Raw genomic sequence first — 13,753 nt, 5'->3', positions numbered from 1 at the left:
TAGCAACCAAGGACAAACTCTTTGCTGCAAATGTGGAATTTATTTCAAGTGACACAGCCCAGTAGTGATGTCTCCTCTTCCTATAACTTTGGTTCAGGTTTTTTCTGCTTGTGGCACAAGTTTCACCAGAAACTCCAGGGCATTTAGGCTCATAGCTTAGCAAGAGGGTATTTTTTTTGTGCAAGGAAGTATACGCATTCAAATTCAAAGCAGATTGTTTTATGCAGTGTCAAATTCTGTGCAGATGGAACATAATATGATATGTTGAAGTGGGATATATAGCATATGGCCATAATTCAGGGAAACACATTTCTCCAGCTGTATACCTGCTATTGAGTTAGAAAACATGTGTCCTGCATTCTTGTAGGCTTCTACCAGAACAGTAAGAGGACATGAAAGACAGGTCATTCATGGTATTGAGTACGAGCTAATACTTCCATCTATCTCACTGTTTTCATAGTGCTCTTCAAAACTAAGCTTCCTGTTGTCACAACAGGCAAAGTACATCTGAAAAAGAAGTTATTGCTGAGCTCTGCACCCCCAGGTACATGCTGAGAGGCCAACATATGCAAATAGGCTGCACCATTTTGCAGGGTTGTGACTTTAGGATGGCATGACCATGCCTTCTCCTTTTCAATCCCTAAGAGAAGCAAAGCCGACACTACCTCAGGGTGCAGCACTTCTTCCAGGCAACAGCCCCTGACTCATGGGTTCCAGGGATCCCCAAGGGTGCAGCACCTACCTCTTGTTCAGCCTTGCTGGGACACCACAATGAGTGGCTGGATGGGAGTGATTGATGTCTTTGGGTGAGGGACTGCCATTCTGCCTGGCTCCTGTATGGCCTTGTGAGGTGTGGGCATCATTTTACAGCATCCCTAAGCTGCGGGAGCTGAGCTGTACGTGGCAGACCTATTCCTTAAGGAAAACAGACCCATGGAGAGGTGAGCTGTAAATGACTTAAGCTGTATTAATCATCAACTTATGCCTCCTGCCAGGCAGAGGTAGCCTGTGCGTGCAGTTTCTTCTGTGGTTCAACTGCTAAATACCTTGTGGTCAGATTCATGAGTAATTACCTGCCTCAGCCTACTTTTAAATAATAAAGCAAGTATAGGCCATTGCCCTGGAGTGATCTCTCCTTTTCAACGCTGCGTTCCCTGCCTGCTGATCACAAGCTCTGCTCCCCTGCACCCGTCCAGGCTCTGACATCGCCCTGCTCCATGCCAGCCAAGCACAGCTAGTGAATAACCATCCTTCTCCTTTGCTTAGGCTAACAACGCTCCCCTCTCACACCCTTTCCTCTGCTTTTTCTTTTGCAGACTGTTTGTTTTGCACTTAGTGTTACCTTCAAGACTTTGTGCAGCCGCTTACCAGTCTGGGTATTGTGGTTTCTCAGGGCACAGTCCTTCAGCCCCTCAGAGATCAGCTCATTCCTCTTGCCTCTCCCTCTCCCAGTTGTGGCTTTGTCCACATTAGTGACCCATCCTACTCCCAGATCCCATCTCTCATCACTGTCATAGCTACAGAAAATTTCATTTTCTTCAGAAGCACTGCACCCTTGAAATTCTGTTAGATCAATTTACCCCCCACCCCAAGACTAGCCTGGCAAAATGCTAATGGTGAAGGTAGAGGCTGTCTCTACTGTGCAAAAAAAACCCTGTTTTCCCCATTGCCTTTTTTTTGCTTTCTCTTTTTTTACTGGCTACAGTTTTTACACTGCAAAGCTCTTCCCTCCAGTTGGAAAAGACAGATTTCTAAGGAGAATGAAAGGGATCTTTATGTGGGAAAAACATCAATGAAAACAGAATTCATTTGTTGGTATTAAAGAAGCTTTGCAAGGATGGCGGTAAATTACCACTTTCTGTGGTTTTTCATCTCTGCCTTCTCCATTTTTTTCAATACCAAACACCAAGCGAAATAAGAAAAGGCAAAGATCTAAATTTCAAGTTAGTTTTTATAAACTGAGTGACATTTTCAGCAGCATGGCAACCCTCCTCATCCCAGATTGGTTTTAGGGTTTTTATTTCTTGCAACGCCAGTGGCTGTTCCTCTCTGTGGCAGGACCTGCTTGGGGCAGGGGGGATGCTGTGAGACCCGGTGGTCTCAGCAGGTGCAACCAGGTGCAGGTAAATGTGCTGGTTCCTGGTGCACTGTGGGACCCCCTGGGATGTGATGGTGGCCCCAGGAGCAGGGACTGTGCCTTCCCATGCTGGGCACACACTTTCCTGGCACAGCTGAGCAATAAACCCCAGCACCATGCTCGGCCACACACTGGCTTTTCCCAAGCACGCTGATGGCTCCTGCTTGACCTAACCTGACACAACTTGCATGGTGCAACCCATCCCTTGTTTTCACAGATTCAAAGGGATTCCTCCTAGAAAGCTGAGGGAAGCAGAGAAATATGTATGTGACCTGAGGGCAAGCATAGGTGGCTCCTGTGGCAGAGGCCTCTGGAGCAGCCCAGTATTTCCCTCTTGCAGATAGCTTGCGATGCATCTAGATCTGGCAAATGCTGTAATTATACTGCATGTCTCTAAAAGGTTTTTCAAGCTGCAGTAAGGGATGAAAACAACAAAACAAAAGACATTGTCCTGAATGGAGAGCATGGAAATAGCAACAAGTTTTCTGTCAGTTCGTGTTGCAATTTGGAACAGATTCAGTGCAGTTACATTCTGATCCCCTTTGTGCACAAGTATGGCAAAGATTGTTTTCCACAGGTGGCAAACCCACTGGAGTTTTAAAGGTTAATTTTATTAACAATATTAAAAGTGAAATTTAAACAAATATATATATATATAAAAAAGCAGGTAGAAAGGAAATTGCAGAGTTCTTGAGCTTTGGATTTGTTATTGTATGTGCTGGGAGGAGCTGGGAGGAGGTGGTCATGGCTCTCCAGTGTGTCTAGTCACTGAGAGAAGCTCTTGCTCCAGTGGAGGGAGTTTAAAGAGCTCATTGCCATGTCCCTCTACTGGCCCTACAGAGGGTACCTCTGCTGCCCATTCAGGGCGGGGAGAAGCTGGAAGGAAGCAAGAATGGCACTTCTCTGAGATGGCAGATGTACCATGTGGAGATGATGGCTCATGCACCAGAAGAATGAAGTAGTTCTGAGCTCTGCAAACAGCATCTGCTTGAAAGTGAGGAAGGCAACTGCTGAGGAAGAGCAATCCTGTTTCAAAAGTGTGGTGTATGCATCTAACACTAGCACGGCAGTGAAGTGACCCTGTGAATAAAATGGCTTCTGGAAGCTGTTCAAAGTATACTACACAGCAAAGGGTTAACTGAGTGCTTGCAGCTATGCACAAACCTGAGCAACTGAAGCCAGGAACAAAAGCAATCTTTAGGGTCTTCTGCTTCTGACTTCCCAGCTTGAATACACTTTAAAAAGTAGTTGGTTTTTAGCAGCTCTGATGCTCAGAACATCAGGCATCCCAGAAATGAGCTACTGACAATTGGCATTAGATCTGCTTTTTGGTGTTAATGAAGTTAAGACATCTTACACAATTTTAACCTTTTAGGACCAAGGATGAAACCTTTCACCTGGAGGAGGGCTCCTGGGAGGTAAAACATATGGTTATGGTGAGGGCCAGCAGACAAGTCTTGTCTGAAGATCTGTATAGGCTCAGTTGGTGGCAAGACTTTCTATGGCTCTCTTATGGGTTGGTTCATATCACCTGTATTGGGTGGGGAAGTAAGTGTTGTTCATGGAGAAAAGGTGCTGTTACTGATGCAATGAGCAAACACAAGCTTTGATTTCCATACCCCTTATGGTAGAACAGTGCTCAGTGGCGTTGTGACAGAAGGAATTGCTGCTTTTAGAGGGAGAGGACTATGTGGAATTAGAGCATGTAGATGCTGTACGAAAGCCCTGTTGAATACCTTAGGATGATGGAGCTGGATAGGTATTCTTACCAAAAATGGGCTCTGACTAAGCTCTTGGAGAAAAACAGTATTGCTTTTTAATGATAGATAAAGTACATTAATGTGAAGAGCTGACATGCAAGCCAAAATTTGGACAGCTCTGTCTCTCCTGAGCTATGTGTTTTTGATAAGTAAATAATGGCTCACGGTAACTCTGTAGACCTAAATATTTGGCTGCGTGTGTATTTCACAGAAAGTTCCCCTGATTTTGAAAGGTCGCACAAAAGTAACAGTTTGGCCCAGATGTGAACACCAAAGAGCTTCCCCTGAGTGCTGCAGAGCAGCAAGCCACCCATCACCTTCGGATGCCACAGCCATTGCTCATCTGTTTGTTAGATGGGCTGTATGCAGGAATTATCTCTATGGATTTAGGAGGTCCAGGCCAATACATGCTTCTGTACCATTTGTAAGCTGTTGGGGGAGAAAACCATGATCTTTTCTTTTTCATCTACAACCCTTTCCTCACTGAAAGAGGAGTTCAGAAGGAATCTGAACCAAGGCGTCTGATGCTGGCTGTGAGCCCTAACATATGGATGCATCATACAGGAGAAGCTCTCAAAAGGACATAAAAGCCAGTTTAACCAGTCCCAAAGGAATGGGCTGGGGTGTGGGGTGACCTCCTGGGCTCAGGAGGTGATGGAAGGTTCCCTCACTGGGCGGCTGTGGTTGTGGCATGGAGCACTCATGGCTCCTTTCTGATACCCAGGTATGAGACCTCCAGTGCTGCAAAGGCTACTTGGCACTTATGTCTGCTTGTGGAAAGCACCCTGTTATTTGGCTTGTCTGAGTGGTGGAAGGTGCCTGTGGTGCCAGGGGATGCTTTTGTGTTGCTGGAACCAGTTACACAGCAGCCGCTTCCACTTCGATGTGCTCATGGAAAGGGCAGCAACACCACACCTCCCACCAACACCTCACAGAGCCCATCGAGCTCTGCAAAGATTACACTGACAGCAGCCTTCAGGTGGCTTGAGGTGACATGGAGAGTGGTGGTGTCCAGCAGAAGCCCCAGAAAGAGAGGGACTGCTGGGTCTTGGTTTTTCCATCCCAGCATCAGGAGGCCTCATGTGAGCAGTGTCATGTGGGGTAGCAGCACCTCTTCAAGGGAGATGGCCCCTGGACAGGGCTGTGCAGATTCCTTGTACCTGCACAGCTGGCTCTTAGGTCTTTTACACTGGGGTTAGAATTACAAAGATCCTCCAGAGGTGATATCTATGCAAGACCACATGGATTCTGCTTCTGCTTTCCTAAAACAGTGAGAGGTGAAAACAATCCCCCTATTTCCTTTACAGAGGTAGTTGTCTGAGCAGGTGAGTCATTGACGATTTGGATGCAACTCTGGTGTGATCACCTTTCCTATATTCACCCGGGCTCATGAAGTCAGACAAAATGTCAGAGTGTAAAACCAAGGCAAAGATAGGGAGCTTCTGGATCTTATGTTTAGTTTAATATAACAGTTTGAGAGGAGAAACTGGAAGATCTCACACATGGTCTCTGTTGGCGTGAGTCCACAGCTGCTTGATTTACTGCAGCTGAGGGTCTGGCTAGAAACCATTTTCTTCCTGCATGTAGCTGTAGTCAAGCCAATTGGTACATGTCTGTGCAGATGAGCATCCTGTGTAAAATCCAGCAGAGAGCAAATGGGGGAGTAAAATTTCAAGCACTGAATGTCAGCATTCAGCTAACTAACCCCTGCCTCTAGACCAAAGTGCACCAGAGTGATCTGCATCTTGTAGCTCTGGATGGTCCCACCCCAATAGCCACAGGACTTTATCTAGTCTTTGTGCTTCTCCCCATTGAGTCCTTTCCCTCCCATCCCCTTGCATATAGTCTCCCAAACCACTGCTCCTTGACCTCTGCTCAAAGAGCAGCTGCTCCCCTCACCCTCAAGGCAGCAAGCTGCCTTTGGGAATGGCAACCTGCATTCCCCCCCTAGATGAGTAGCTCCTTCTGCCTTGTGTCTTGAGCACTCTCCTCAGATAGGCTCTTGTGCTAGCTTTGAAGGCTGCATGTCAGTGTGCCACAGGTGACTTTCATAGACAGTCAGTTGGTGAGACCACATCCACCTGTTTCAACCTCAGACCAATTTCTATGCAGTCTCTATTTCCAGGTTTGCATGGGAAGACCAAGACCCTGACTGGTGTAAAAAGATGGTTTAGAAGATGTTTCTTCTGCAGAGGATGAGAATCAGAAACCCGAGAAGCTTTATCAAGGCTACAGGAGTAGTTTCAGATGTGGGCTGAGAATCTAAGAGTTTGGGGTGCTGAACTCACTAAAGAAGTCCCTTCTCTGAACAGACCTGGATAGAAGAGGCTACATGCAGTTGGGATACCAGTTGTTGAACAAACAGCTTGTCTCCCACACTGCAGGGCAAGAGAAGCTCTGCTCTGCAGGCTCTCTGGTATGAAGCACCTGGTGGGACTCCTGGAGCTAAGTCTCCTCGAGCCAGCACTAAGACTGCACCCGATATTGCCACCACAGACTTCGGCTTCTGTGGGAAATCGAAATCCCCTGGGCCACCCAGTATTGGACATTTCAGTGTGCTGGGGAAAGGGAGTGTTACCTTGTATATTTTGTTCCTTGGGGTCCCCACATATAACATTGCAAGCACACTGCAGTGAACCCCAGAAGGTAGAAAGGATAAACCAACCTAACAGGCTTTTAGCAAACTTTCTACTTCCATTCATTCATTCATTCAAAGTTCTGCTTTTATACCCAGGAAACGGTACAAAACTAGGTGAGCTTATTTCTGAGTATCATCCTGCATGATGGAACCTTCTGCCTGCATAGACCACTGCTTTCCTCTCCCTTCATATCATCAGTGTGTTGATCCCATGAAAGCATCACGCTTCATTCATCATGTGTTGTAAGGCGCTATAAAACACATCTCACCAGCTCCTCCTGGTACTAAGTAGTTTTTTTATCAGTGAAGCAAAATTTTCTTGCTCACCTCTGGCTATCCCTCCTTGGGATAGAATCACAATGGGGTTTTACCTAGTGACAGAAGTTGAATGCTTCCTGCTTTTAATGTTTATTTAGTAGAACATTTTACATTCCTGGAGAGATACCAGTCTGTCATTAATGGATTCTTGGCTTGATGCCAGCAGCTAATAGTTTTATTGGTCCTCACAGCACAGTTATGTGATTTGGATAACTGCTCTGAGCAGTGCTTTTCTTTTCTTCAATTCTGACCCCAGAAAAGGGCACCCAAAGCAGGAATGGCTGGCAGGGTCCAGAGAGGGGGGAGGAAAGAGGGACTCTGCCCTACCAAGGTTTTTGATAGCTGTAACAGGGCTCTTGGCAGGCACCTTGAGATCTCTGCAGCCCCAGCCAGGGACAGGGCGAGGTGGAAGCCATGTGCATGTTTGCTGCGCAATGGTGAGTGTTTCTGGTTTGCCTGGTGTCTTGCCAGCAGACTTCATCCATGCTGCCCATGGCCCTGTTGCAAGGGGATGCTGTCAGCATGACTCGCCTGCTCCACTCCTGCCCTCCCTCTTCCCGCTGTGGAGCTGACAGCCAGGCAAGTTCTGTAACTGCAGAGCTGGGATCTGGACTCACAGCATGAATGTACGCATAAGATAGCTGCCTCATTCAATCTCATTTTCCATGGGTAATTAAGATCAAGCCACTTCTTTCTTAGAGTCTCTTCCTCCATTAGTCTCTGTGGCAAGAGCAAAGATGGGGGTGTTGTTATTTTTAACTGGGGCCTTGCATTTGTCTTTCATCTGGAGAAGTCAGGGTGTTATATACGTACATGTGCATTTCAAGGGTATGACATAGCTGGAGAAAAATGAGTGCTTTGGTGCTACAGGTCAAGTTTATTTAACACTACAATGTTTTAAAACAGGGTGATGCCATTTCAATTAAATGTCCCAGAATGTTTTGCAAGGTAATCGTTTAAGAAACTTTTCAGAACTACTTTTGCAAGTCAGGCATGTCTTGCATAAAGCGCCTTGGCAATAAAACAGTATGTGTTAGAAAAATGGAGCTGGGGGCTTTACTAGAAGTGAGGGAAGCAGTAATACTCTTTTCAGGATAGTCTGGTTTGTAACAACATGTAATTACATAACTCAGCAGTACAGCCTGCTCTATGTTTCTGCTGCAACATTTGCATTTTGCTTCTCTCTCCCGCAGCAGCCTTGGGATGTGATTCTAAGGGACAATGAAAAGAAGGAAAAAAAGCAAAGAACAAGTGAGCACTTGAATTTATAGTGCACATTCAAATCTGCCTGCAACTCTTTTCCTTTCATCTGCAACATCTCTGTTCCTGCTCTCGCTTTGTGCTTCCCACTGATCAAATGCAGCTCCACAGCTAGGATCAGCTGAGACCCACAACTGGACTTTACAGCAGATAGCTGTAGGGGCTGAAGAAACAAAGGACACTTAAAACTCTAATTCTGGCTAGGTCTCTTGGCATTGCAACCTCTGGGTTTGTAAAACTGAGATTTATTTTGATTATTGTAAGTTTTGCAAGAGATTCCCCCCCCCGATAACTGTTGGTTATTTGATCCTTTTCTGTAAAGAAATATTTGAAAAAGCTGTGGCACAGTGGTGTCTCATTCTGCTTCTAGGAAGAATGGAAATCGGAGGAAGAAAGTTTCCAAAGTGAGTGTCAGGTTCTGATCTCTTTTACAGAAGGGTAAATCCAGAATAATTCAATGCAGTTACTTTAGATTTATGCTAGCATAAATAAGATAAGAATTTGGCTCTGGGAATCTCTGTAGCTCCCCATTTGCTCATCTAACAGCTGGCAGCTTGCTTCTTGCTATTCTTCTTGCTTTCTGGGCTGATTTGTCTTGCATGGTGCTCAAGTCAGGGCCAAATGAGCTTGGGAGCTGGTTAAACGAGCAAATGTATTTCACACAACACACAACTATGAATGGCTCAAAATCCTTCACATGATCGTACATATTTCAGATTTCCCAACGGCCAGAAATTAATGGCTAGTAAATGGATAAAAATATTACTTCACACAGTATGTAGTCAATCTGTGGAATTTTGTGCTACAGGAGGTCACTGATGCAAACAATGGGGTGGGATTTGAAAAATGGCTGGATAATTTTATGTCAATTAATTACACTTGGAGCTGGGTAGGCATAGATTGAGGGAAGTAGACCTCTTGCACCAGCATATGCACCAAGTCCTCTGCAGGGACCAGAGAGGAATTTTCCCCTCATGAACGGCTGTGCCCAATTGGCAAAGTCATCTTTGCCTGCCTTTGTCTGCCGCTCCACAGTGCGAGGCAGCAGGAGGGAGCAGGTGAAAGTGAGGTTTGCAGGGCTCTGTCTGCTGCAAAACCCCAGATCCTGACACCTCCTGACTTTGAAGGAATTAAAATCTAGGTCTAGAGCCAAGCCAGACCTGTGCTATCTCCACCTGCTTTTGATGCTTGTTGAGTGTCATCTGTGCTGGGACCAGTATGAATACACTCACTGACAGACACACATGCAGAGAACAAAATATACATTCACATACATAAGCCAATGAACTCACTACTTACTGTAGTTACAAATGAAGTCCGACAACAAAATGACTTCCAAACCCTTTTAGAAAATGAGTAGCCCAGCCTTAAACCGCAAGTCTCTATTTAAGTGTTTAGATGTGTGATCTAACCCCCCCTTGGGAGTCTCCTAGTGAAGGCACCAACCAGCTCAGTGTAGTTTCCCAACCTCGGGTGTCTAGTGCCATTTGAGAGGTGCTGACACACCAAGACATCTGCTGGTGGTTGATGGGGAGAGGGTTTATAGGAGACTCTGCTCTCTAGCTGTTCAGGGCCAGGTGAGACTGGCTGGGCATCTCAAATAGCCTTGAAAACCAGTGCTGACGTAATTAAACCCTACTTAGTTGTCAAAAGGTGGGCGTATATCCTATTCAGTGTATCTCCAAAAGGGAGCTGAGGTTGTTTTTCAGGACTGCAGAGGGCTTCCTGCCACACTACTGGTCACTGCCTAGCACACAGCCAACAGGGTTAGTGATAGATACACCGTGGGACCAGTCTCACAGTAGACCCAGTCATTCAGTATGGAGAGTCCTATCTGCAGGTCTTAGGACTGGGTCCAGGTCTAAGCAGGAGCGTGGGCATGTCCCTCAGAAGTACCTCATTTTGCAAACCTGCCTTTCTAAGAAAGCTGGCTAAATCACACAGCAAAGAAGAAAAGCTGGAAGGATTTCTACTAGCAGTGGTGGTAAAAGACATGAGCTCTGAGAAAGTATTTCAGTGAAGGCAGCAGGTAGGTGTGATTTGGAGTACCTGGAGGCAGCATAATCCTGGATTCTTGTTTCGCACCGTTCACTTTCTGTGGAGGTCCTTAGAGAGGTGAACCCTGCAGTAAATAGGAGAAATCTTCTCACCATCTTCGGGAAAAGCTACAGGCAATTATAGTTCATAGAAAAAAAGAATTGCACAGCAGAGGTGCACAGCTTTGACAGCAGCACATGCAGGGAGCCTGAGGGCTGTGCGGAATTGCATATCACTGGGTTTTGGTCTGCAATGCATACAGAGAGTCATTATTTTTTATTACTGACTGCTCAGACTGCATTAAACACCTGAACAATAAAGACATTGTGGTTTCCTCTCACAGCCGGGAAAGCAATGTCAATGGGAAATCTGTCCCTAGCTCCTCTCAAATGGACAGCTTTGCCTTCAAGATGGCCAGAGGAATCTGAGTGAGTCTGCTGAGCAGTTGCAATGCTCTGATTTGGTCAGATTCACACCAGAGAAAAAACACCCCTCTTCACACATAGAAGGACTTCCAAAGAGGTTTATGCAGATGACAGCTCTCTCACTTGACTTAGAGGAGTTGTGACTTGGCAGGTTTATAGAGAAAATCCTCACTTTTCTGTCTGGAAGCTTGTTAGGAGAGCAAATCACCACATGGTAACTATCAGTTCTGAACAAGCTCTCCCCTTACCTTCTTTAGGTTCAGCTGAAAATGAGTCTGCAAACAACCTCAGCATTTTGAGTACTCCTTTGAACCATTGATCAAAGAAATTATGACATTTCTGCTTCACTCAGTACAGCAAGGGACAACTAAACACTCTGAGATGATCTTTTTGGCAAGTAGGAAAACTCTTTCTGCTGAAGTTGCCCGTGATGAAGCTTGCAGCTGTGGTGAATAATCTCTGGATTCCGAATCCCTTGCAGATGCAGACACACACCTCCTCCCCTCTGTAAGCAACAATCTCTGTTTTCCTCTGCTCTTTTGTCAACTGTGAACAGAGACCTGCCAGCAGCTCCAATATACTCATAAAAAAGCCCCCAAAAAGCAAAGGTCTCCACTCACCTCTGTTCCCCAAGCAGCTGTTCACAGAAGTCCTGCTCTTTACCATGTTCAATATATTGAAGTACCTGCAAATTAACATTTCGTCAGATGCTGAGAATCCAGAATGCCTTCAACTGGTGGGGCTTGGAGGCCCACAGTGGCAGTACATGGCCATGAACCATCTCCTTGGCCTTAGAGAGGCTGGGCTTGAGAGGGGTAGCTGCACTGGCAGACAGGTAAGCTTGGATCCTGAGAGGTTCCCACACACATTCAGTTTATTTCAGACATCCAGAAACTCGTTGTGTCTCTCCTGTGTTTATGACCTTTCCTCCAAGAGATGTACTAAAGTGGAGGTGGACCCATGGACAGAAAAGGCATGACTCCAATGAGCTCATCTAAAGAGCTAGCCAGAATAAAGCATTTGCTGAACCAGGCTTTTAATGTGAAATGCTTCACAGAATCCCAGAGTCATCAAAAAATACCATTGTGGAACATTTTGCTAAAACACAGCAGTACCTAAATGAAGCTGCTGGGTGAGTTTCTCACATTCAGAAAGAATTTCACCTTTCCTTGGAGAGAGCCTGGGATACCAGAGGCACAGAATCAAGTCCCTTGGCCAAACTGGAGAGTCCAGGTCACTCTGTGGGGCCACCAGATGTCTTGTGAATCTGTTTTCTCATGGCAGCTTTCATGAAGAAGGTTGTATTTTTATTTCATTCTACAGAGAAATGAAATTTGCGACCTTCATGTTTCACACAAAATAGACTCCTGGTTTTCTGAACAGGCCTATCTGGCAGTGAGTAATAAGACTTAACTTTAGGGGTACTATATTTCCATGCATCTTTTTGAGATTTTGCAGGGTTTTTTAATCAATACTTTAAGGATCCAGACAGACAAGGGAGTCTCATAACATTTTAATGTATAGGTTTTTTGGTATCCACTCATAAATAATACATTATTTGTATAGGTATGTATGTGAGTGTGTAAACATTTTAGTAAAAATTGATATGTGTAAAGTGGTCAACAATGAACAGTATTTAAATGGCTGTGTATAACTTCAAGTTAGGCTTGAGATACAATCAAATATACAGTTCTTCTAGAGCAGAGATAAGGCAACCTTTAATTTCATTAGTACTGGAAAACCTTTTCAAATACATGTTCTTTATTAACAAAAACATGAAAAAATCATGAGCTTTTGTGGCTGTATCTGGCCAAACTCGTTGGTTTCCTTACCTCTTTTAAAGGTACTAGGCCAACTCTTCTGGCCTTGCCAAGTGAACTTGATACAAGGTGCTGGTAAACAGTGTAGATATGCACTGACTTTAGCATACATGTTCAGGGTCTCTTCTTAGCAGTGTGATTATGCTGGGCAAGTAGTTGTCCTCTGTCATCCTTTTCTGGTGCAGAAGTGCTGATGAAGGAAGGAGAACAAGGGGTCATAGCTGCTGGTGGAAAGTGTGTCTGAAGGATCACAGTTTTGCTCAGGAGATCTGGATTCATAGGAGTGGAAAGGTACCATAGAGCATTGTTGTGGTACCAAGCTGTGCTCAGCTAAATCAGACAACCTGGGTCTCCACCTGATTCAACTCCCCTAATAATTTTTTACCAAGAATATTTACAATAAGATATTCCTTCTTCACCTGTGTTAACACTTGGGATAACCATGATGTGTGTATCGGAGCTCCTGATAACCCTGTGTTAGCCAACCATTACAGTATGCGAGGGCTAAACCTTAGAGAGGGTTAGTTCATCATCAAAGTTACAGTGTCTCTGGGATCTGCTGTAAAGGGTTGTCATCCACATCACCTTCCTCCTCTGGGTTTGCCAGGAGCTGTGTCTGACCTCCAAGGACTTCAGAACGTGATTCATTGTGTGTTACAGAATGTCCATTCCTCTGGGCAGGGATTAAATTGCCTTTGATGTGGGTCACCGTGGAAGGATGAAGGCTTGAATGATGTCACCAGTTTCTTTCTGACAGACCCGAGCAGCTCTGCCAATGTCAATACTGAGCGGTGGTGCTGGCTGGCTGCGAGAAGCACTGTGCTGTGTCCTTCCAACCCTGCAGGAGCCGCCAGGGTTTTATCAGCCTGCTTGGCCGCTACAGGCAATGTTTCACAGGCCCCTGCAGAGAGGCAGCACAGGCGACAGTCCCGTGAGTGAGTGCAGAGCTGAGCTATAGCTTCTACTTAAAAATAAATATTTCTACAGAGCTTTTTATTGTTCCACCTGGTCTCTGCTCTGGGTGTGTATGTGTGTGCCTATGTGGGTGGAAGAATCATAGAATAGTTCGGGTTGGAAAGGATGTTAAGATCATCTCATTCCAGCCCCCCTGCCATGGGCAGGGACACCTCCCACTAAACCATATCACCCAAGGCTCTGTCCAACCTGGCCTTGAACGCTGCCGGGGATGGAGCGTTCACAACATCCTTGGGCAACCCATTCCAGTGCCTCACCACCCTTAGTAAAGAACTTACTCCTTATATCCAGTCTAAACTTCCCCTGTGTTTAAGATTTTTATGCATCTGATACTGTTTTTCTGGTACTCTTGCAGCCATGCAAAACTCAATGCTTTGTTGCTG

This window comes from Neopsephotus bourkii, unplaced genomic scaffold (genome assembly GCF_033783945.1).
Source record: "Neopsephotus bourkii isolate Nb327-2 ecotype Australia unplaced genomic scaffold, CSIRO-AGI_Nbou_v1 NB_1630, whole genome shotgun sequence".
Classification (NCBI taxonomy): domain Eukaryota; kingdom Metazoa; phylum Chordata; class Aves; order Psittaciformes; family Psittacidae; genus Neopsephotus; species Neopsephotus bourkii.
Note: the sequence above shows the minus strand (reverse complement) of the source record.